Source organism: Miscanthus floridulus, chromosome 3 (assembly GCF_019320115.1).
Source record: "Miscanthus floridulus cultivar M001 chromosome 3, ASM1932011v1, whole genome shotgun sequence".
In the NCBI taxonomy this organism is placed as follows: domain Eukaryota; kingdom Viridiplantae; phylum Streptophyta; class Magnoliopsida; order Poales; family Poaceae; genus Miscanthus; species Miscanthus floridulus.
The window spans coordinates 24,533,827-24,557,795 of record NC_089582.1 but is presented as its reverse complement, the minus strand read 5'-3'; the positions used below and the strand labels follow the sequence as shown (position 1 = coordinate 24,557,795).

Sequence of the window (23,969 nt, the reverse complement as noted above, 5' to 3'; positions counted from 1 at the left end):
TTTCACCTTTCTAACGGTTCCGTTCTGTTTTTCATGGAATCGTCACAGTTTCAGTTTTCATGGCCCCGCCTGTCATCTTCCCGTGCGCATCTTCTTCCCACTGGGCCGCGCCGCTCGCCGGTCTCTTCGCAGCAGCGTCGCCTCCTCAGTCCTCACCGCAACGCGTCGCTCTCGTCCACTGTCGCCGGGCGCAGGAGCCGCAAGCTCGCCCAGCCGTCGTGTGCTCGCTCGGACTCACTCCCCTGCCTCACCGGGCCGGCGGGAGGACTGGGGGTTCGCTGGCCCATCAGACCATCAGCAACGTGATTGGGATTTGGGAGCAGCATCGTCTTCCTCGCGCCGCCATTTCTCGCTCGCCTCAGTTGGCCTCCCCTGCCTATCCGGGCACGGCGGGTGGACTGGGGGTTCGCTGATCAGATGCGGCGTGCGGGTCCTTGCTCAGCGGCGGGGCTGGGAGGTCTGAGTGGATTAGATGTGGATTACATGGAGGTTCCTCCGCGCAATCCGTCTCCGGCATCTGAGGTAAGACTAAACGAGCCAGGGCTTTTATCATGATCTCACCACGACACCACCTGCACTGATGTTTCTTTCGGTCTAATTGATTCAATCATTTCTAGCCCGAATGACAGGCGAGAAGCCAAGATTGGAGGCCGGGGTTTTGCCAACAGTGCGGCGGAGCTGAGTACCAACCAAGGGAGTTTGCTGAGAGGTGGAGGCCGCTGTGTTGGGGAGAAGCGGAATTCAATCTTTGCTTGCGCTCCAGAGGAGTCTGGCGGCTCCAATTTGGAGCAGAAAACTGGACACACGTTCAAAGCCGATGTCCATTCTGCACTAAAATCGTGCTCTGGAATTGGGAGTCTAGTTATAGCCAAGTGCTCTCACATATTTGAGAGAAATGAGGACACCTTTGATGGAAAGTGCAGCTTGCAAGATGTTCTTAAGCCTGGTTTATGGCTCTCACTGGAGATCCTCCGCAGGTTTTGACGTGTCTCTGAGCTGAAGCCTAAGGATTTTCTTGACATTTTGATTGGTTTTGGACCCAGTGCAGCAGAAGTGAGAAAGGCAAGATTTCTATGGAATTTGTACAGGTGGGCCTCGCAGCAGAGCAAGGAGTTCCAACATCTGCCAATGTCAAATGAGACGATGGTATCCATACTTGCAGATGCTCATATGCTTGGTCCAGCCGAATCGCTACTGCTCTCATTGGTTGATCATGTGGCTCCGGCTGTTTCAAGTGAATTATTCAGTCGGGTTATCCAGGCATATTTAGAAGCACTCAACCTTGAGAAATCAGTTGCACTTTATGATTATGCAAGGCGCAAGCGCTTGATTCCTTCAGTTTGATGCTATCAAGTACTTCTTCGTTTTCTGACCAGAAACAAAAAGGATGAATTGATTTTAAGAGTATATGTGGACATGCTTAAAGTTGGATTCGGTTCTTGCACCAAAGGAGATATTCTTGATTATGTTGTCATGTCTTTAATCAAGAAAGATAATTTTTTGCAAGCTCTTGGTATTCTTCGGCAATTAAAGAGTTTGGGTGATTGGGTCTTCAATTAAGCAAGGGAGCCTTGTCAACTATAGTAGAAGAATTTAACAAGAAAAAGGAAATTGGAGATATGATGAATTTCTTGGAAGAGTGGAGGTGTTCACCTGAGTTGCGTCTTTGCAATAGAATTCTTGCGTCTTCTTGCACAAATCTTGGTACTGATCAGGCATGGTTGTTCTTCCAAAGATTGGAGGGCTTAGGGTTTGCTCCAGATGCTACGACTTTTAAAATTTTCATATTTCATAGCTGTAGAGAAATGAAACTAAAATCTGCACTTGTATATTTATCAGTTTGCTTTTCTAGGCATGTTAAACCTGGAGTGTGTGCTTATAATGCTATTTTAGGTGGTGTTTTCAGGGAGGGACTGTATAGACATGCAAAGTATGTCTTCAAAGACATGGTTGAAAGAGAAGTAACACCCAATCTTTCAACATATAAAATAATTCTTGCAGGATATTGCAGGTACAGGCAGTTTGATGATATTGAACAAGTTTTGAGGGATATGAAAACCAATGGTGTAAACGATCTTCCCTCTGGAAACTGCGTGCTCTCTAAGGCCTTATCATTCTTGGGGCTAGAGAGATAATGCCACTGGTTTCCCAAAAGCTGAATTTTTTGATTCAGTTGGCAATGGACTGTATTTGGACACTGATTCCAAAATGTTTGAGAGTTCATTGGCGCAGGTTTTGGATAGTGCATTTCACCCAGATATTAACTCAGAGCTAGTCAGGGCATCTCAGCAAGGCAATGTTGCATGTGCTCTTCTTTTGAAAGACGAAGCTTTTCAATGGGGATATGACATTTCACCAGCTAGCTGCTCTGAGCTATTCAAGGCCTTATTCGTGAGGCCTGCTTATGTAACAGATGCCATTGACCTTATGGAGGAGATGCCAGATATGTTTGACAAACTTGATGCTCAAAATCTAGATTTAGTTGCTCAAACATTGAGTAGGAAAGGAATGTCTGCTCATGCAAGACTGATTTTAGAAAAATGTTAAGAGAAGGCTTGTCAATCGGTCACAATACATATACTTATTTAATGATAGGATTATGCGAAGAAAGAAACATAGCAGGGTTTTGGGAATGTTGGAATCTTGCAACAAAGTACAGATGGTCACCTTATAGCAAGGATATGATGGCCCTCATCAGTTACTTGTGCAAATGGGGAGTAATTGAGGAAGCCCTAAAACTTATGAACACCTTATTTCACTGTTATCATGATCTATTTTCCACTGCATATTGTGCACTTCTCAAAGAGTTGTGCAGGACAGGTTCTACCAGCATTGGATGTGCAATGTTGGAGGCTCTGAAAGAAAATGGTGTGGCTGTGGATTGATCACTATTCTTTTATGTGATGGAGGGCTTCCTAAAGGAGCAGAAGACTGCTGAATCAATTGGAATGTTTCAAAAGCAAAGAACCAGATGCATTTGCTTACCGATATGTGTTGCCTTCATTACCATGGCTGGATGCAGATCGAGCCAAGAACTTGGTAGAATCTATGCTGACCATGAAACTTGCTGAATTCTCATATTGCGGTTGCATTGTGAAGGAGTTGCTAAATACAAGGAATATAAAGTGGGCAATGCCAGTCTTGCAAGAATCAACTCCTGGGAAGCTCAGTGCCACTTTGTTAAATTCCTTATTACAAGCCTATGGTTGGCTGAAAAATTGGAGAAAGTTGGATGCAGTTTTTTGCAAGATGCTAAAGATGCATGACGACCTTTCTATATGTAGCTACCGCTTTCTTGTCGGCAGAATGTGTGAGCAAAGTCGTTTTTCTAGTGCTTCAAGCCTTAGAGCATTGTTCCATCATGCTGACAAGTGAAGGGAACTAATTGCATGCAACATTCTAATATTTTATCTTTTTCAAAGAAGAGAGCTCGCAGATTCATGATTTATTGAAGGACATGGAAGGTAAAGGTATTTCTCTTGACAAAACCACCTATGATTTCCTTATCTATGGATTTCACAAGTCCGGGGATACCAATGATTCAGTTAATGCACTTGATGCCTGTATTGCTCAGGGACTAAAACCAAGCAACCGCAGTCTCGGAATAGTGTTAAGTCATTACTGCAGGCTAGGAAACCTTGAGAAAGCACTAGCATTGCCAACAGACTCTTGGCCGAATGGCTAGAGCGGCCGGATGGCACCCCAGTGACCTGGGTTCGACTCCCAGTGGGAGCGGATTTACGTGGCCTGGGTAAAAAAAACCCCTCGTCCGACTCACTCAAAGCACGGTGGTTCCGAACCAGCTCACATGGTGAACGGTCCCGTGTAAGGGTGCAGGGGTGGAGGTTCGGGGGTTTTCTTGATCTGCGTGAGAGATCTTCTCTACCAGGCATTGCCCGGGGGCCGTCTTACCCCCCGCAGGTCAAGTTTTTTTTTAGAAAGCACTAGCATTATTTCAGTTGATTGAGCACAGTGGATGGAAGCATGGTTTAATCATTAAGACCACCCTCACTTTATGTCTCCTTTCATTTGGGAGACAATTGGAAGCAAAATCATGTCTGAAGAACCTGAGCAAAAGTGAGTTTATTGGATCTTCAAGCAATTTTGATGATCTCATCAAGGAATTCTGCATACTAGGAGATTTGAAAATGGCTCTTTATCTGCTAAATACAATGTTAAAGAAAGGCAAACTTCCTAATGAAGCCAGTTACAGTTCAGTTATATATAAACTGTGTATATTGAAAGAATTTGATCAAGCACTTGATTTTCTTGCTGAAATGCAGTTTGCAGGCCTAAAACCAAGTGAGATATCCTGTGATGCGCTTGTAAGTGGCCTTTGTACCATGGGAAGAACTTCTGATGCTAGGAGGGTTTTGGAAATGCTAACCACCTTAGGATCTGCACCATCCTATGGCATGTATAGAGTTGTTTTTGATAACTACTGCAGAAGTAGCAATCTGCAGAAAGCTGCTGCACTTCTGCATGACATGCAACAAGCAGGACAAGTGCCAAACTTTGAGATGCATTGGTCTATTATAAGCAATTTCAGCAGCACCAATGAGAAAACTGAAGGACGTGAAGAGCCCATTTTGCCAAATCTTTTCCTTTCTGCAAATCCCCCATAAAAGTCATAAGGCAATATGTGGTTTTTAGAAAATGGTGAATTGTTGGTCGTTGTCAAGTTGAACCCTAGTGGAACTGATAAAACTCAGTGAAACCAAGGTTATGCAACACTGCAACTCGAACGTTCTGCTCAGGGATCTATGGTTCACAAAAATGTGGGAATACATAGGAAAAACTATGTATCCTCGATTTAAGTAGCAAAAGATGGAGCTTGAACTCATTACCTGAGTCATCACAACCTTCTTCTCTGCAACTTGGCTACAGGTTGTGTCCCTGCTAAAGGGATCTTGCGAAGGTAAAAGCATCATCTCTCTTAAGAACGAAAACAGTAATATTTAAAAGTTGGCTATTCCCTACTGGCATTGTGGACTATCGTTTTTGTGTTAAGAGACAACGCTGCTATTGTCACCCCAGTGAAGGTTTTTGCTCCTGCTTTTTATCCTTCGATAAAAGCATGCAGAGTCAGTTGCAGCTGAGGTTTCTTTCCCTGTGGTATTGTGGGGAGCAGGCTAGCAGCCATGAGTGTGAGAGACGACCATACCACCACTTCATCAAAATTGTGATTTGCGAGGAACTATTTCTCCTTTTTAGCAAACTATTGGTGGTATCAAACACAAGGATTGAATTTTGTTTAACAATTCTTCTAGTTTTAGTACCAGTAAACCTTTTCTGGATTAACATCACCATTACAAAATTATAATCTGTCTCGTTGAAGCCTGCATTGTATATAGTGTATGGTGTGTACTTTTTTTTTTGGTTTACTATGTTTTCTGGCCTTTCTATTTTCCTTTTTTTTGAACAAAAAGGCAGGAGCTCTGCCGCTCAATTAAGAAGAAGTTTGATACAACTTTCTATTTCCTTTTTTAGCAATTGTTTTTCTCCACTAAGTTACAAAATGAGACATGTAATATATAGGGATGTATGCCTATATCTGGTCTGTTTGAAGCAATATGTGAGATTGCCTCACTGGGTAACCAGGACTCAAAACTTGGGAGTTAGTTTTTGTTGTGGGTACTGCCAATTTATGGTGTGCTTGGATGAAGCAGATTGCTTTGAAAATAGGCTCTAGTTAAAATTTGATCTGAATCATAAGAATTTGATTCCTGAACCCCCCTTGTTCGAAGTGGCTGTTACAGTAGTATATATGTGGCATGCTAAACTGCTTATGGTACATACACCGTTGGAGACCGCCTGTCCAGCGAATACTCAGCTAGCTTGGCATACCAGACCTACTACCATGGCTAGCCATCTTGAACCATATCTGGACCGCCGACAGGCTGGCTAAGTGCAGCATGCTGCACCTGGCAAAGCTGCCCACTCTGCGACCAGCCTGAAGAATATATACAGCATCTGCTGACCTCCTATGTGTTCGACTGTTCGTGTAAGAGGTCTGGGAGGTCTGACATAGCCTCTTCATCCGGTATGGCCTCCCAGACCAGCCCCTACATCAGACATAAATAGAATTTGCAGAATGGTAGCAAAAGGCTGAACTTATTAGCAAGGAAAAGTGCAAAGGGTTGAATCCCCTAGTCATTTTGGCCTCCTGGAACATTGGTAAGCACTAGAACGATTGTGTTCAACAACACCTCCACCGTCAGTTGGCATTCCGCTACAAATACGAGCTTCAGCACCTCTATAAAAGCGGAACAATGGCAAGACACAGACATTGAGCCTCTTACAGATCTGTGTCTGTTCATTATAGTTGACCATAAGAAATTGCAGTCCTGGATGCATCTCGGCAAATTGATGTACCTTTGTGGAAATTTGACAAAAGGTATTATATCAATGTAATTTTGTGTAGGACATGTATTTCTTTCTCCTTTTGATAATAATTATAACATTGTTGAATCTCCTGCTTGTCTTCTTTTCCCTTCTTGGTGAAATTTCCACAGCTAGGTGAAACTTCCATAGCAATAAGGAAATTACCTTCTTGGGATCTTTTGGTACCGCTCTGGCGATCTGGCAACCAGTTGAAGCAACCTTTTCTCTGGGCATGAACTGCTTCCTCTTGTGGTTCCAAGTCAATACCTTGAAGCAACCATCAGATCTGTTGCTCATGTATTCACGACCTGATGAACCGCCAACAGCCCAATGGTTTGCCAAAGCTGAAGCAATCGACCTCATCGAACTATAACAGAAAGGAACATTTAACAAGTCAACACCTTAATGAAAAATGCTACTGTAAAGGGCGCATTTAAAAAGCAGAACATGCCTCAAACGGGGATGGCCCATGCTGTGGTATTTATAGCTGAAGAAGGTTTCCTTTCAGAAGGAAAGTACGCTTCATCATCCTTTCGTTTTAGTCTAAAGTTTATCACTCTAAAATGTGGTTCTGTTGCTTATCGAAATGCACACAAGTACAGTCAGAAGTGTTGTTTCTTGTGGTCATCTTTGGCTTTGTTTGGGCCTTTGTTTCTTCTGTTACATATATCCAACCTTTAGCGGTGCGGTTCCGTCGGCGGCGATAGCAGGCGGGCAGCGGCTCCGCGACAAAGGCAGCAACGTGACGGGACAGCGAAGACAGGCAGCGGCTCGGCAGTAGGTGGATCGAGTGGTCGAGACGGGCACCACGTCGCCTAAAGCTGTGGCTCTTGGCTGGTAGTGGCCATCGGCCTCGCGCGCGACAGCGCACATGCAGCGGCACCGCAGCGCAGCAGCACGACCCCGAGCGCATGGCTCAGGCATGGACACGGCACATCACCGAGAGCGGCAGCAACAGCGACAGCCCGCGGCGCGGCGTGCAGCCAGAGCCAGCAAGGGAGGCCAGCGGAGAAGCGGCCACGGCCAGGAGCGGCCAGCCCACGACGGCGTGCTCGCGTGATGACCGAGGTACTCAGGCCGAGAGCCTGGAATGGCGTCTTACACGCTTCTTAAAGCAGCCCAAAGTTCACTTACTAGCTCGACAAAAACTCCACCAAGTCCACGAACCCCAAATTGGCACTATCAACTTGCTAACGAAGCAATTGCCGTCGCCACGGGATGTCCCGAGAGGAAGTTGGAGAGGCGCCAAGGTAGGTATGTCACGCCGAACGGCAGTTCACGAACAGAGCGGCAACGGTATAGCTAAAACGCATCCTGACGTAGTTCGGACACTACTTGCGTGAACATCGCAACTCAAACGCAACCACAACCTTCACCACGCTCAAGTTCACACCTCGATGCACCCAATCGTGCAAAAACATAGGTGTGTTGCTTAACCAATTTTGTCGGAATTCAAATGCCAAAATGGCATTGCCTATGGCCATTTCAGACTTAGAAAATTTAAAGGCTTGGTTAGAACTAGCAACCACTAGCACTCTTGTCATGATTTTTAAAAGGTCTAAACTTTATTAACCTTAACCAACACCTACTTCATGCAATAGTCCATACTTTATACCAACCCGTAGGAGCAAGATATTTAAGCACTATTTTACTATTTTGCTCAATATAGTTCACCAAAATGGTACTTTAAACATAAATTCAAGTGTTTGTCGACTTAACGAAAAGAGTTTATCTTAACGTCAAGTTTGATTTTAGAGCTCCCAAAACACTAGTTAACAACATCTATTTTCCAAAAGTTAAAGTTGCATTGTCATCTACCAAGTTTGTACTTCCAACTTTATTTAAGTGTCACATACATGTTCTATAGTATTTTTGCTTAATAAAAATTGGTTTTAAACCCTAAGTGATATAACACGACTATTGAATCAACTTTCGTTTAGCATTTTTGTTGATCGTTTTGAGTTACGGAAATTGATCTACACACTTTATCACATGCATTAACACATAAACATGATGCTTATGACATAGTTTAGCAAGTTGTTTAAGCGGTAACACCGAGGGTGTTACATCCTGCTCTAGGGCCTCGTTCCACAACGCGAAAATGGTGACGTTGTGCTTTCCGGTGGCGTCCTCCAGTGTCTGCAGGAGCAGTGCCTTTTCCACCAGCTCCGCCAGTCCGTGTAGTGCTGAGTCCAGCAGCGCCACCAGCACAGAGTTGGAGTCGACCCCAACCGCTGCCGCGTCGGCGAACCAACAAAGCCGGAGCCGGCGGCGGGCAATGTGGATTCCTGTGGCGCCGTCTCCTCGACTGTCGCCCCTGCCCCCACCAGGAGCAGGAGGAACAAGATGAGGGCACCGTGCAATGGCATGCCGCGTGCCCATGCCTGCATTCGCGGCCTCTGCTCCCTGCGGATTGCTCTACCTCCTCTTGCTCCCAGGCTGACAGGTGGGCCCAAAAGTCATGTCGCCAAAACCAGCCATCATGGATTGCCACGTGAGCAAAACCACCTCCCAATATCACCGTATGGGATTATTTGTCCGGTTTTACAAAGTTTAGTGTGCACAATAACTGATTTTATAGTTTAGGGGATTATGTAGACCACCCTGAATACGTCAGGGAGTTATATAGACTTTTTCCATTATATCTATATATAAATCTACTTTATTGGAATATTGGATTTCTTGCTGAAATCATCGTGGAAGGTCGGTGTGTCTGATACTGCAATGGGTTGTGTGATCAACTTTTTTTTACGTGAATGAATTGCATTTCTTCCTTGATTCATCAGCTGATCAGCATATTGGCCTGAGTCTAATACGGATTTAGCCTGGCATGTACGTTGCAACCTCTGCACACTAAATTTTACTGACGGGTTGCACAGTTACCCTACCAAAAAATGCATGTAATTTCGGAACAAAGATAAGTTGATGTGGTGTTCTGACTGTAACTACACAAAGCGACTTGTCATGTGCATCTCTTGAGAAGTTGGGCCCATTTTCTTGACCTTATTTTAGATAGGGGCCCTTTTTCTTGACTACACATATCAAACCTAGGTATATTTTTTTCTTTTGCCTTTTATTTAGAATATATGTGGTGAACCCTCAAACGTACCCTTTTTTTGTAAAATTGAAATTCTGCCCGTTAAATCTTTAGGTATCCACCACGACCAAGTTGAATGCTTGCAAATAAGATTAAAATAGTGGGTCCACACTGGTATTTTCAGTTTTTTTACAATTATGGTACACTAGTACAGAACCGAGCTTTACTCCCGGTGGGGAACCCCCTCTAGTCCCGGTTCCCCACCCGGGAGCAAGCATCCGGGACTAAAGGGGGGGTCCTTTAGTCCCGGGTCAGGAACCGGGACTAAAGGAGGACCTTTAGTCCCGGTGGGTAACACCAACCGGGACTAAAGGTGCCTCCTGACATGCCACGATGGCCGGCACCTTTAGTCCCGGTTGGTAATACGAACCGGGACTAAAGGTTTTTTTCTTTTTTCTTTTCTTTTCATTTTTTTGTTTTCTTTTCAAAATAGGTTTTCGAAGTCGTATTGTACGCTGCTAATTATACATTTATACGCGCATATAGTATGTTTCGGTTCAAGCACAATGAACGTATTAAATCACACAATTCAATCATAGAAATATATATATATATATATATATATATATATATATATATATATATATATATATATATGCATGCATGCATCATATATATATTTACATGCATGCATGCATATGTGTATTTTACATTATATTATTTCATGTGCATATATTACAAAAGATTGCATTATAGTTGTTGTGACATAACAAGTTTCTTCTCATCCTCTAGCTTGGCTTCAATGGCAGTGTTGGGTCGAAGTAGAACTCGCCCTTGGAATCGATGACCTGCTCATTAAAAAATCCGGCTATAGACTCTTGAATTGCTTTGATTTGGTCTTGCCGTATGACCTTTTCCTCCAACCATCGAGTCTACAGGTTTGAATTAAAGGAAAATAAATTAATATATGTACATATATATATATAAAGACATAGTAACACAATCAATAATAATAATTAAATGAATATATAGTGTATTTTTAACGTACTTTGAGTCTCTCTGTAGGAGTTCTTTGGGAGACCACCTTGATAAACTTGCAAACATAGTAACCACAGTAGTTGTTCCCCTGTTCCTGCCTCAGACACCACTTTACGAGAAAAAGATTTGTCATCCAATCTGGTGATCCGGTGAAAGCTATATGTTTAATTAATAAAGATGATGCGATTCAGGGGACTTACTTTCAATGGGATTACATTCAGTGGCGCTTTGCATTTTTCCATGTGTTGCTTCTCAATAAAGGTTTTCCAAACACTGCCCAATAAAAAATTTGCCACGTCATCAGATATAGTTAATCATCATGTTTGTGTGTATATATAGTTGCTAGAGATCTCGAAATTACCTCTGGATAATATCTATCATATCTTGGTAGTCTTGTTGTGGTTTTCTCATCGAGTCATAAATTATCAAGTGACTTTTCACCAGATCGATGTCCATCAATATCCAGTGATTGCTGCATGTGTTTATAGGATATAACGCATAACACTCATTAATTAACTAGAATCAACATATGAGCCATTAAGGCTATGATCGACATGATTAACACTCACTTGAAGTTATAGGGAAAGAGTATATCCTTCTTGTGGCGTTGGTTCACTAAGAAGTTCATGAGGTTACTCTCTGACTCAGACTTCCAATTAGTCATTGGAGTAATTGGGTCTTTGAATACTATATGGGGATCAACAAAACCAATTTCATTGCAGCCTTCCTTTCTGAGCTCTGTCATTGTAAATCTGCATATATATAGTACTTGTTAGGATAATTTATATGCATATACACACATATGATGAGTTTAATAATAGATCGAAAGAATTATTACTTACAGGCAATAGCAGCTAATGATAACTTTGTCCAGAGAGGTCAGGTGGCATAGTTGATGAAATTCTGCAAAGTCAACATACATAACATCATCGCCACGGAACCAATGTTCGTCTCTAATTCTGACACCAACGCAGAAGTCTCCACTGGTAGACGCCTGCATGTACCACTTGTTTAGCAGGTACATTTGTGTCCCCAGATCAGATAAGGCTTGAGGGTTGTATAGACTCTGGCCTAGTACAAATTTTTTCTTCCAAATATCAACCTCCGCCGCACTCTCAATGTTTCCATCACCAAACATCTGGTAAAGGTCGAGACCAGTCTCATCAAGAAATTCACCAAGGTGATCCAAATCGACATCCGGAGGTATGTTTGCCTGATGCATTAATCCTAAATTCGAACCATATTCATTACCAACAACTAGCGGGGGGATTGATTGGTGCGCTTGTTGTCCGAGTTGGGCAACTCCTTTCCCTGCCCGCTTCTTTTTCTGTGCCGCCTCAATTGACTTGGTGAGAGTGCGGTCATAGTCTGATAACGTTGATTTGGACGGCTTACGAGATTCCCGCTGTTGATGCTGGTAAGAAATCACCTTTTTTCTTAAAATATCCGGAGCTACGAAGAAGTACGGTTTCTCTGGGTTTCTCCTTGCTTCTTGATTCATTTTAAGTTTGTCATAGAATCTAGACATGTCTTTTTTATATGCATCAGTTCCTTCTTCCTTCTCTTCAGATATTATTTTGGGAATAACCCTTGGTTTCACGGTGGCTTTCTTTGTAGGCGGGGACTGGTTCTTCGTTTGAGGGGCTGGCCTCTTGCTAGGCTTCTTGGTAGGTGGGGGCGGGGGAGGCGTTGGAGACCTCCTTGGAGGTGTTGGCAGCGGCGTTGGAGACCTCCTTGGAGGTGTTGGCAGCGGCGTTGGAGACCTCCTTGGAGGTGGCGGCTGCGGCGTTGGAGACCTCCTTGGAGAGGGTGTGGATGCAGCCTCGTCTTCCAACACAATGTCATCGTACAGAGCACTATGATGATCTGGCGATTGAACAATTGGATTTAGATTGGGGGAGGATCTGCTACAAAAAAAGGAATGACATATTATTATGAGCAGATTGTTAATTATTTAAGCCAATACAAATTAATGATGTAGTGTTTTCATCCGCACATACCTATGGTGAGGTAGTTCAGGAGGAGGTGGAGCCGACATCCCTGGAATGATGATGTAGCGCTTGCGCCATAGAATGAATGTCTTCTCCGCTTCTCCTAGAGTCTTCTCGCCATCACCTCCAGGAATGTCAAGAGGCAAATCACTAAAACCTTTTTCAGCTTTATCTACCGAGATGGTGGCATATCCTTCTTGGATTATATTTCCATGAATCCTTGGTGTCTTGGTTCGGTCGATAGGATTAACAAGACCGATAGCCACCTTGATTGTGGAATTCTCCTTCGGAATGTGTAGCTCACACGTTGTACAAGGTTCAGTGACGTCATCCACAGGGAAGCGCAGTCCTGTGTCCCCTTGATTTGGTATCTCCGTGGAAGCGCAGCTGCTTTTCAACTGAACAGATTGGCTAATGTTGATTCCTGGCTCTGATGCCTGCTTGCTTGCACTCACTGCTATTTGCACTTGCCTTTTGATTTCCTCCTGCATTCTCGCTTCAAGGTTTTTTTCCCGCTCCTGTGCTTCACGCACCGCTTCCTCCAACCTCTGGAGCCGGTGTGCCTCTTCTTCCTTCTTTCTCTGGCGACTTCTGTAGGAAGGTCTGTCCTGAGGGAATCCATGCTCCCACGAGACACTTCCTTTGCCTCTAGTTCGGCCACCATGTTCAATAGTCCCGATGGCGTATGTCAGCTCATCCTTCTCTCTGTTGGGCCTGAACGCACCACTAGCAGTAGCTCTCTGAGCATAAAACAATCTTTCTGCTGCTTCTTGCAGTCTTGCGCCATAAACGCACTTCCCTGTCTCCTGGTCTAGTGTTCCCCCATGAGCGAAAAACCAATTCTTTGCACGTTCTCCCCACTCGAGTGATTCTGGTCTGATACCCTTGGCAAGAAGGTCTGCTTCCATTTTGTTCCACTTCTTAATGGCAGTCAGGTAGCCACCTGATCCCAAGGTATGGTGGTATGTCTTCTGTTGGGCATTATGTTGGTTCTTTATCACCCGACTCACACCCTCTTCCGAAGTCTTGTACTGTACAAACTCATCCCAATAGGGCCTCTGCTTTGAGATCGGGCCTGGGACAGTAAAATCTGGTGCTATGTTCTTCTTGACATACGTCGTGTATAGGTGTTTCTTCCAAGTCTGAAACTGGGTGGCCATCTTCTTCATTGCCCAATCCCTAACTCGCTCCTTCAATTCATCACCATCTATTATATCATCATAATCATCTGTTTGGAGCGTGAAATGTACCAAGACATCATTCCAAATTAACGCCTTGTCACGATCGGAGACAAAACTGATATGAGGAGCATTGGTCTTCTTCTTCCATTCACGGGTACTAATCGGGAGTTGGTCCCGTACAAGGTAACCACAGTGGTGCACAAATTTCATTTTATTCGGCCCCCCCGGTTCTCCTGTATCCACATTGAACTCTGAGATGATGAAGCGACCCTCCAATGGCTTTTTGGGACCTCGAACATTTTTACTCTTCGTTGTAGTTGTTGATGTCGATCCAGAGGGCTACAAAACATAAACATTATTTTTAATGTCATGAGCACACATAGGACATATGATAATATATATATATAGCTAATAATAAAAAATATATACTTGGCCAATATGTTGTTGCTCATTTTGTTCAAGAGCTAAGTACTGACTCCCGTCATCTACATCCTCTTGCATGTTATTTTTAGCACCATCATCGCCGGCAACTTGAGTGCCAGTGTTGATCAAATTCATCATCAACTCCTCCTCATCCATATTTCTCGGGTCGGCCATCTAGCTTCAAAAAACAAAACCAATATATAGTACGTCAAATCTTTGCTTATTACATGCGTAAAATCTACAAACAATATGCATTATTAAATCTTGCCCCTCGATCACGGACGCAATTCGCCACACTAGGACGAACTACGTCGGTACTAGGGCGAATTAGGGCACGAGAAAGGGCGGTGTGACAAGAGTGGCGGTGCTCCACTCCGCCGTATATATGTCTGTACACATGGGTGAACGAGGGCGGCGGTGCTCCGCCGTATACATAGAAACGCATGGACGAAATGCATATGAATACAAATGACGTATATATACGTGTCGGCGCGGTGGCCGGTGTGCTGACGACGATGACGTGAGGCGGGCCGGCGTGCTGACGACGACGACGACGACGTGAGGCGGGCCGGGGCGGTGTCGGTGCGTGATGTTGTGATCCTATGTACCATGTGATCAACCATGTAGTCATTCATCATATGAGAAAATTCTATGTTAATAATATAAGTATAAGTCATTATGAAATGTAAGTATATGTGTCTTATTGCTCATATAACCATTACTATTTCCGAAATGATAAGAATTTATTTTCTTCTTTTACAGGCGATCTCTGATGCTATGATATAAAGTTTGAAGATAGTCTTCCCGGAAAAAATATGTAATGCTCATATTACTTTAGCAACATTAATATATTATATCTGTATATTCAAAGTTCACAAATGAAGAAACATGTGATATTTTTGATAAACTAAAAAACGCTTAGTTTACAAACTGGGTATCAAAATTGAGTTCCTATTTGACCATTATATATCCTACAACAAATCCTTCAAAAAAAAAGACCCTACATGAATATATTTGGATAAAATTTCGTTAACAAACATTGATCTATGAAGATAGAAAAAATTCTTCTATTAATGTAGCGTTGTTTCCGAATAATATATAGCGTGTTTATTAACAAACATATCTTAACAGCAAGCGGATGGTTCGTAGCGTTGTTTCCGAATAATATATAGCGTGTTTATTATACAAGCCATGGATTTATATCGATCCAATTAATTTCTAAAGTAATTTTATTGGTGATCCTTAATTATACTTGTCATTTAGAGTTCCAAATATTCAAAACTTGCCTTAAGATATGTTTTTATTTAAAATCATTTAGAGTTCCAAATATCGGCAGTGTACCTACTGGAGGGCCTCGGGCCGGCGCGGTGGGGCAACGCGCGGTGGAGGGCGTGTCGGGCGCGGAGGAGGGCGCGGTGGAGGGCCACGGGCAAGCGCGGAGGAGGGGCACGGGCGCGCGCGGTGGAGGCCGCACGAGGAAGAAGACGGCGACGCCGGTGTCACGGAAGGCGAACAGACGCGGCGCGAGGAAGAAGAGGGCGGCGGTGTTCGACGAGGAAGAAGACGAGCGGATCGATCTGCCAGGCGCTGGAGGTTATATAGCAGAGGAGAATTACTCCCGGTGCCATCCACCAACCGGGAGTAAAAACCCTTTACTCCCGGTGCGTGTTACCAACCGGGAGTAAAGGTACCTTTACTCCCGGTGCGTGTTACCAACCGGGAGTAAAGGTATACCTTTACTCCCGGTTGGTAACACGCACCGGGAGTAAAGGATTTTTTTTGGCGGGCCGCGAAACTGCAGCCCACCTTTACTCCCGGGTGGGCTTCCCACCCGGGAGTAAAGGTGGCCTGCAGTTTCGTTTCCCGCCTGTTTTAAGCAATAGTCTTGTTACATACAATAGAAATGCAATAGTTTTTATTAAATACATAGTAAATTAAATAAAAGGCATAAAATTATTTTGTTAAAAATATGAATTTTATTTTTGTTTATTGCACATAGGAAAAATCGATAACCTAACTTTTTTTATTTTTTGTTAGAATTATAAAACATAATGTAACTAATATTTATTATTTCGTTAATGCAAAAATGTAGTGTTTAATTAAAATTATTAAAATTATTGGTTTTGGACAGGAAATTTGTTTTCATATCATTTTAACGTTAATATTTTAATTTTTCATCACTCAGTATCCTAATAATTTACCTTTTTGAGAGAGAAATCCCACCAAATCAAACATTGATTTAATTTAAAACATGACATAATAAACATCTGAATTCACAATTATTACATAATATCTCAAACACACACTATATTAAATCACTATATCATCAAGTGGGCACAGCAGTGAACTTCTTCTTTATGTATGTCCCTTGGTTATGATCGCTTCGTAACCATGGAGTGTCCTCATCATTTACCAAGATGCTAGGGTCTTTGTTCACTTTGAAGGGCGGAATTCGGTCATCCTTTTCATATTCTTCTGACATGTCCGACTTGTCCTCAATTCCCACGATGACTCTTTTCCCTGAAAGAACTATGTGGCGCTTTGGCTCTTTGGTTGAGTCATTATCATTTTTCCCTCTTTTTGGTTTGGTAGACATATCATTGACATAGAACACCTGATTCACATCCTTGGCAAGGACGAATGGTTCGTCTTTGTACCCAATATTACTAAGGTCTACTGTTGTCATTCCATACTCGTTGTCTACTGTTACTCCGCCTCCGGTCACCTTGACCCATTGGCACTTGAACAATGGGATCTTCAAAGTAGGTGCATATTCTAGTTCCCATATTTCATCTATGCGTCCATAATATGTCTGCTTATTCCCATTCGGGTCTGTGGCATCTATGCGGACACCACTGTTTTGGTTGGTACTCCTTTTATCTTGGGCTACTGTGTAGAATATGTTCCCATTTATCTCGTACCCTTTGTATGTGACGATATGCCATGATGGTTGCATAGCCAATAAATACAGTTGCTCATGGATGCTCTCATCACCTTGACATTTTTTTCGCAACCAACCGCCGAAAGTTTCCATGTGCTTATGCGTAATCCAAGCTTCAGTCTTCCCAGGAAACTCGGATCGTAAGAGATCCTTGTGTGTCTCAATATACGGATCTACCAAAGAGGAGTTCTGTAGAACTGTGTAGTGCGCTTTATTGAAATAATCATCATCCGTACCAATATATGTTTTCCTCCCTAGTGTCCCCTTTCCGCTTAGTCTCCCCTCATGTCTCGATTCAGGAACACCAATCGAGTCAAGGTCGGGAATAAAGTCAACACAGAACTCAATGACCTCTTCTGTTCCATAGCCCTTGGCGATGCTTCCTTCTGGGCGAGCACGGTTGTGAACATATTTCTTTAGGACTCCCATGAATCTCTCTAAGGGGAACATGTTGTGTAGGAACACAGGACCGAGAGTGAAAATCTCCTTGACTAGGTGAACTAGGAGGTGTGTCATAATATCAAAGAAGGAAGGAGGGAACACTAACTCAAAGCTGACGAGACATTGAACCACATCATTCTGTAGTTTAGCTAGATCAGTTGGATCAATTGCCTTCTGAGAAATTGCATTGAGGAATGCACATAGCTTTACGGTGGCTAGACGTACATTTGGAGGTAGAATTCCTCTTAATGCAACTGGAAGTAATTGCGTCATGAGAACGTGACAGTCATGGGACTTTAAGTTACAGAATTTCTTCTCTGGCACATTTATAATACCCTTTATATTCGAGGAGAATCCAGATGGTACCTTGATGTTGTTTAAGCATTCAAACATGATTTCCTTCTCCTCTTTGCTTAGAGTGTAGCTAGCAGGACGTAAGTAATGGCGTCCATCATCTGTCTTCTCTGGATGTAGGTTGTCTCTTTCTCTCAAACAACGCAGGTCCTGTCGTGCTTCAAATGTGTCCTTAGGCTTTCCATACACACCCATAAAGCCTAGCAGGTTCACACAAAGATTCTTCGTCAGGTGCATCACGTCGATCGAGCTACGGACCTCCAGGACTTGCCAATAGGGTAGGTCCCAAAATATGGACTTTTTCTTCCACATGGGTGCGTGACCGGTAGCGTCTTTCGGAATAGGTTGGCTTCCATGTCCTTTTCCAAAGACGACTTTCACATCATTGACCATATCGAGTACATCCTCACCGGTTCGGTTGCGAGGCTTGGTCAGGTGGTCTGATTTCCCTTTAAAATGCTTACCTTTCTTTCTTACGGGGTGATTTGCAGGAAGAAATCGACGATGGCCAAGGTACACGACCTTTCGACATTTTTTCAAGAATACACCTCTAATATCACCGAAGCAGTGTGTGCATGCATTATATCCCTTGTTTGACTGTCCTGAAAGATTACTTAGAGCAGGCCAATCATTGATTGTTACGAACAACAATGCTCGCAGATCAAAGTGTTCCTGTTTGTACTCATCCCACACACGTACACCTTCTTTATTCCACAAAATGAGAAGTTCATCAATAAGTGGTCTCAGGTACACATCGATGTCATTGCCAGGTTGCTTCGGGCCTTGGATGAGCACAGGCATCATAATGAACTTCCGCTTCATGCATAACCAAGGAGGAATGTTGTAGATACTTAGAGTAACAGGCCAAGTGCTATGACTACTGTTCTGCTCTCCAAAAGGATTGATACCATCTGTACTTAAAGCAAACCTTAAGTTTCTTGCGTCATTTGCAAACTCCGGGAATTCTCTGTCGATTGCTCTCCACTGGGACCCATCAGCAGGGTGTCTCAACATATTGTCTACCTTACGGTCTTCTTTGTGCCATCGTAACAATTTTGCATGTTCTTTGTTTCTGAACAGACGTTTCAAGCGTGGTATTATAGGAGCATACCACATAACCTTGGCAGGGATTTTCTTACGTGGACGTTCGCCCTCAACATCACCAGGGTCATCTCGCCTGATCTTATACCGCGACGCATGGCATACCGGGCATGCATCCAATTTCTCGTACTCTTTGCCACGGTATAGGATGCAGTCATTAGGACATGCATGTATCTTCTCTATTTCTAGCCCCATAGGACAGACAACTTGTTTTGCTTCGTAGGTAGTGGCGGGCAATTCATTGTACTTCGGAAGCATCTTCTTTTGGATTTTTAGTAACTCTCCAAATCCCTTGTCAGATACACCATTCTTTGCCTTCCATTGCAGCAATTCTAGTGTGGTTCCCAACTTTTTCTGCCCTGCATCACAAGTTGGGTACAACAATTTCTTGTGATCTTCTAGCATCCGCTCGAACTTGATCTTCTCCTTTTCACTTTCACATTCTCTTTGTGCATCACGAATGACCTGACAAAGATCATCAGCCAGCTCATCTTCTGCGACTACCTCTTCTTCAGCTTCTCCCATTGCAGTATCATTGAAGCACGCACCATCAGGAATAATATCATTGTCGTCCCATTGTTCTTCTTCATCTTCTTCCATTACAACACCGGTTTCTCCGTGCTTTGTCCAACAAATATAGTTTGGCATGAAACCCGACTTGAACAAGTGTGAATGAAGAGTCCTTGAGCAAGGATATTCCACCGTATTCTTACATATGGCACATGGGCAGCACATGAAACCGTCGCGTTTGTTTGTCTCGGCTGCACGTAATAAAGAATGCACGCCGTCAATGAACTCTTGTGAGCGGCGATCAGCATTATACATCCAATGACGGCTCATCTGCATTACATGACATAAATATCATATTAAAACCTAGATCATAATTAATTATTTATACAACATGCGTGCCACCACAAAAGATACAAATTTATGAAAGCATCGCTACAATGTAGACAATCCCAACTACCACTAAAAGAACTAAAGCTAAAATACATTTCAGGAGCACAAGGATTTCGCGACCAATCTCAACTAAAACAGACAGATCCCCCGATTGTGCAACATCTTTGGGCTTCTTCGGCTGGATCACTGCCTCATTAGCCGCCGTATCTGCCTGTTGTGCAAGATATTTTTGCACGAGTTCAACATACTCTTCCTCCCAGTAGAAGCCTGAACATCGTCCACTGCCATCCCACTGAAATTAAAACAAAAAATTAGAACTTTAATCACAACCATCATGAAAATAGGTATAAACTAACCATAATCATTAAATACGATAAAATAACTCACATTGCGATCCGGACACTTGTAGAAGATACGATCCTTGTTGGGACCCTCCTTCTTCACTCGGTACTCCATCACAATCTTCATCTCATCACGACACTTGCCGCATGGAATGAGAGGAAGGCCCGGCCTAAGTCGCTTTGGAAACCCATGAGAGGCCGAGGACCCGGAAGCAGTTGCCATCTACTCTCTATACTCATTTTTTAATACACTATAAATTTCTTCTTTTATAAACAAATAAAATTAACAAACTATAAAATTATCTAGATCTCTAAACAATGATATTTTTAATGGTCATTGTGTTCTCGTCTTTTACTGCGGCAGGTAAGTAATTCATATGATATTTCCGCAAATTAACAGAAGAATGGGAATGTACACACATAACAGACTACTACGACGATATCGGGACGTGTGAATAAATAACCATCCGTACTAGTTGACCTTGCTTACGTGATCATCTCGGCGAGCATTTCTCCACCGGACAGCACCGTACTTGGTCAAGGAAGAGCTCCGATTCTATGAGGAAGGGAACACGGTCTCCCACGACCGTTGTCGCTCTCCCTCGTAGAATCAAAGCTCCTCCTTGATGTCCGTTACCGCTCGACAGAGAACATGCTTGCCGAGCTGAACACGGTCCGCAAGTTCAACTAGTACGGATTTTCTATAATTTTCTAACTATTTTCTAAGTTTTTATTTATATATACTACGTTTAGGTACGGTGATTGACAGACTACTACGACGATATCGGGACATGTGAATAAATAACCATCCGTACTAGTTGACCTTGCTTACGTGATCAGCTCGGCGAGGATTTCTCCACCGGACGGCACCGTACTTGGTCAAGGAAGAGCTCCGATTCTACGAGGAAGGGAACACGGTCTTCCACGACCGTTATCGCTCTCCCTCGTAGAATCAAAGCTCCTCCTTGACGTCCGTTACCGCTCGGTAGAGAACATCCTCGCCGACCTGAACACGGTCCACAGGTTCAACTAGTAAGGATTTGCTATAATTTTCTAACTATTTTCTAACTTTATATTTATATATACTTTAACCTTCTTTCATGTAAATATGCAAGCTTAAAGTGATTTTGAGCTCAAATTGCTTACAAATGAAAAAAAAACCACAATAAAGAACCATAAATATATATAGTGAATAAAATGGCATAAGAAAATGGTAAAAAATGAGAGTATGAGATTGGTAACCTTTACAACTGAAGAATCGACGGAGGAATCGAATAATGGATGGAGGAACAATGGAGGGAGGGAGGAAGCAAGAACACTACTGCAGTGAGCTTCAAAATGTGCTGAGCTCGGGCTCGGGGAGGAAGGAGGAGACGGCCGATTTATAAAGGAAGAACATTTGGTCCCGGTTGATAGATACAACCGGGACTAAAGGTAACTTTCCAACCCCGGGCGCAGCCACGGCCCGGGAGTAGACCTTTACTCCCGGTTGGAGCCACCAACCGGGAGTAAAAGTATACCTTTAGTCCCGGTTGGTGGCTCCAACCGGGACTAAAGGTCCCTGCCACCTCTGTCTGGCGCAGTAGCCGTTGGGCAGGGACCTTTAGTCCCGGTTGGAGCCACCAACCGGGACTAAAGGTATTTCTAGTCCCGGGGGCAAAAAATTCCGGGACTAGAGCCCATTTTGGCCGAGGATCAAAGGTCTGTTCTCTACTAGTGGTAGCTATCACAAAACCATTGCCACACTAGAATTTAGAAAGTTAACTAATCAATGGCTAGTTCGTAGTTTAATGTCAACATTGTTATCCTACGTACCTTTTATACACATCTCCACTTGAAATATCTAGGAGTATTTTCTAGTAAACTATGTCCTCCTGTCCAACTTTTGTCATACAAATTGTGCATGGCATATCAATAACCATTTTTTGCAAGGCAGTACGACAATAAATGTGTAGAGTGGAAACCTGAGGCTAGACATGCCACTAGTCAAAACCCCTAGATTACGAACCTTTCTTTGCAAGTAATCATTTGAATCCCTTGAAGTATTCAGCTATTTATCAATAACCTTAATGGGCAAGTGGTTACTGGTGCATAAAGCAAACTTAATTTCTTTTTTCTCGCCCAAGATAACCTTTTATGCGGTGGTATCGCTTGAGTTTTGTAACTCCCTTAATATGACCTAGAACTCTATAAAATCCAAATGGATAGACCATGTGCAAGCTTTTATCATAATCAAGAGCACTACAATAAGAGTGCGTTTGTTAGGGATTCAATTTTTCTAATAATGTTTTAGATCTAGATTCTTACTAGAAATCTCTCTCTGCTGAATTGGAATTACTTCGTGTAAATGTTTAGCTAGCTCGTTGGATTCTTGAAACTAGAATTAGAATCAGGAAAAATCAGGTTTTAGGTGTTTCTTTGGACTAGTAAGAAAAAAAATGTCGGGGTCCAAGTGACTCCCTAAAACGTTTGTCTTTTTTGTGGTGTTTGGCAACGATTCTTGTGATTCTATCGAGAATCTGAAACATTTATAGCCGCCAAACACACCCCAAATATAGTGTTGAGAAGAGAATACGTAGCATCTCCGATCCTTACATGTAAGCTAGCTCTAAGTATATTATTTTATATTTTAATAGAAGAAAGAAAAATCTATTTTTTTATCAAGAGCTAGTCTCATGCGCACACATTCTAAGATTATGGGAAGTTGTTATTTGAGGCATTCACGTTATAAGCTACAAAACATACATTAAAAATTAATATTAGTAGAATAACTATTCCTATTATTGAATTGAAAAAAAAAACTAAAGAGAGAACACAATCGCAAACCCAATTGAAAAACTAGTTCGGCAAATGCAACACCTTTTAAGGCCTCGTTCACTTTGCAAAAAAAAGTGAACCCGATGAATAGTACCACTTTCGTCTTATTTGGCAAATATTGTCCAATCGTGGACCAACTAGGCTCAAAAGATTCATCTCGTGATTTTCAACTAAACTGTGTAATTAGTTATTTTTTTACCTACATTTAATACTCCATGCAAGCGGCTAAAAATTGATGTGATGGAGAGAGAGTGAAAAAACTTGGAATTTGAATGGCATCTAAACAAGGCCTAAGAGAGAAAACATACATTATGCGATTAGTCAAATGGTGATGTATGTGCTACCTCTGAGTATATTATTGTATATTTTAATAAAAAAGACAGAAAATTTATCTTGATTAAGAGATAGTCTCATGTGCACGTCATCTAAGCATATGAAGTTGTTACGTGAGACTATTCCTATTATGAGCTAAAAAACATGTGTTATTAAAAAATAAAATAATATTAGCGAAAACATTATCTTAAAACTAATAACTACTCGTATTGGTGAGACTTGAGAGTGGAGGAGAGAACACAAGCCCAACTGAAAAACTAGTTCGGCAAATGCAACGGTGAATCACATGTCAGAACTTCAGACTTGTTTAGATTGCAAGTTTTTTCACTCTCTCTTAATCACATTAAATCTTTGGACATATACATGGAGTATTAAATATAGATAAAAAAATAACTAATTATACAATTTGATTGTAAATTACGAGACGAATCTTTTAAGCCTAGTTAAACCATAATTGGACAATAATTATCAAATACATACGAAAGTGCTACAGTGCCCAATACCGATTCACCCAGAAGCGGAATAGACTGTCGGGGTCCCTCTCTGTTCTACTGCCGCCCCGCCGCATCGAGCCCATAATATCGTGGCCGTCCTATCCCACACTTGCCCTTCATCCCAGCCGTCCACCAGCGCACCGTCCTTGCCCCGCAAGCCTCCGCACGAGGACTGGAACTTTCGACGGGTCCA

General features: G+C 42.7%; 2 pseudogenes; one reads left to right on the top strand and one right to left on the bottom strand.

The window, feature by feature from the left end:
• The first annotated feature begins 426 nt into the window (after nucleotides 1-426).
• On the top strand, nucleotides 427-5,389 carry LOC136541468 (pentatricopeptide repeat-containing protein At5g15280, mitochondrial-like; annotated as a pseudogene).
• A 568-nt stretch (nucleotides 5,390-5,957) lies between these two features.
• LOC136545250 (thioredoxin-like 2, chloroplastic) lies at nucleotides 5,958-6,836 on the bottom strand (annotated as a pseudogene).
• Nucleotides 6,837-23,969: the final 17,133 nt, after the last annotated feature.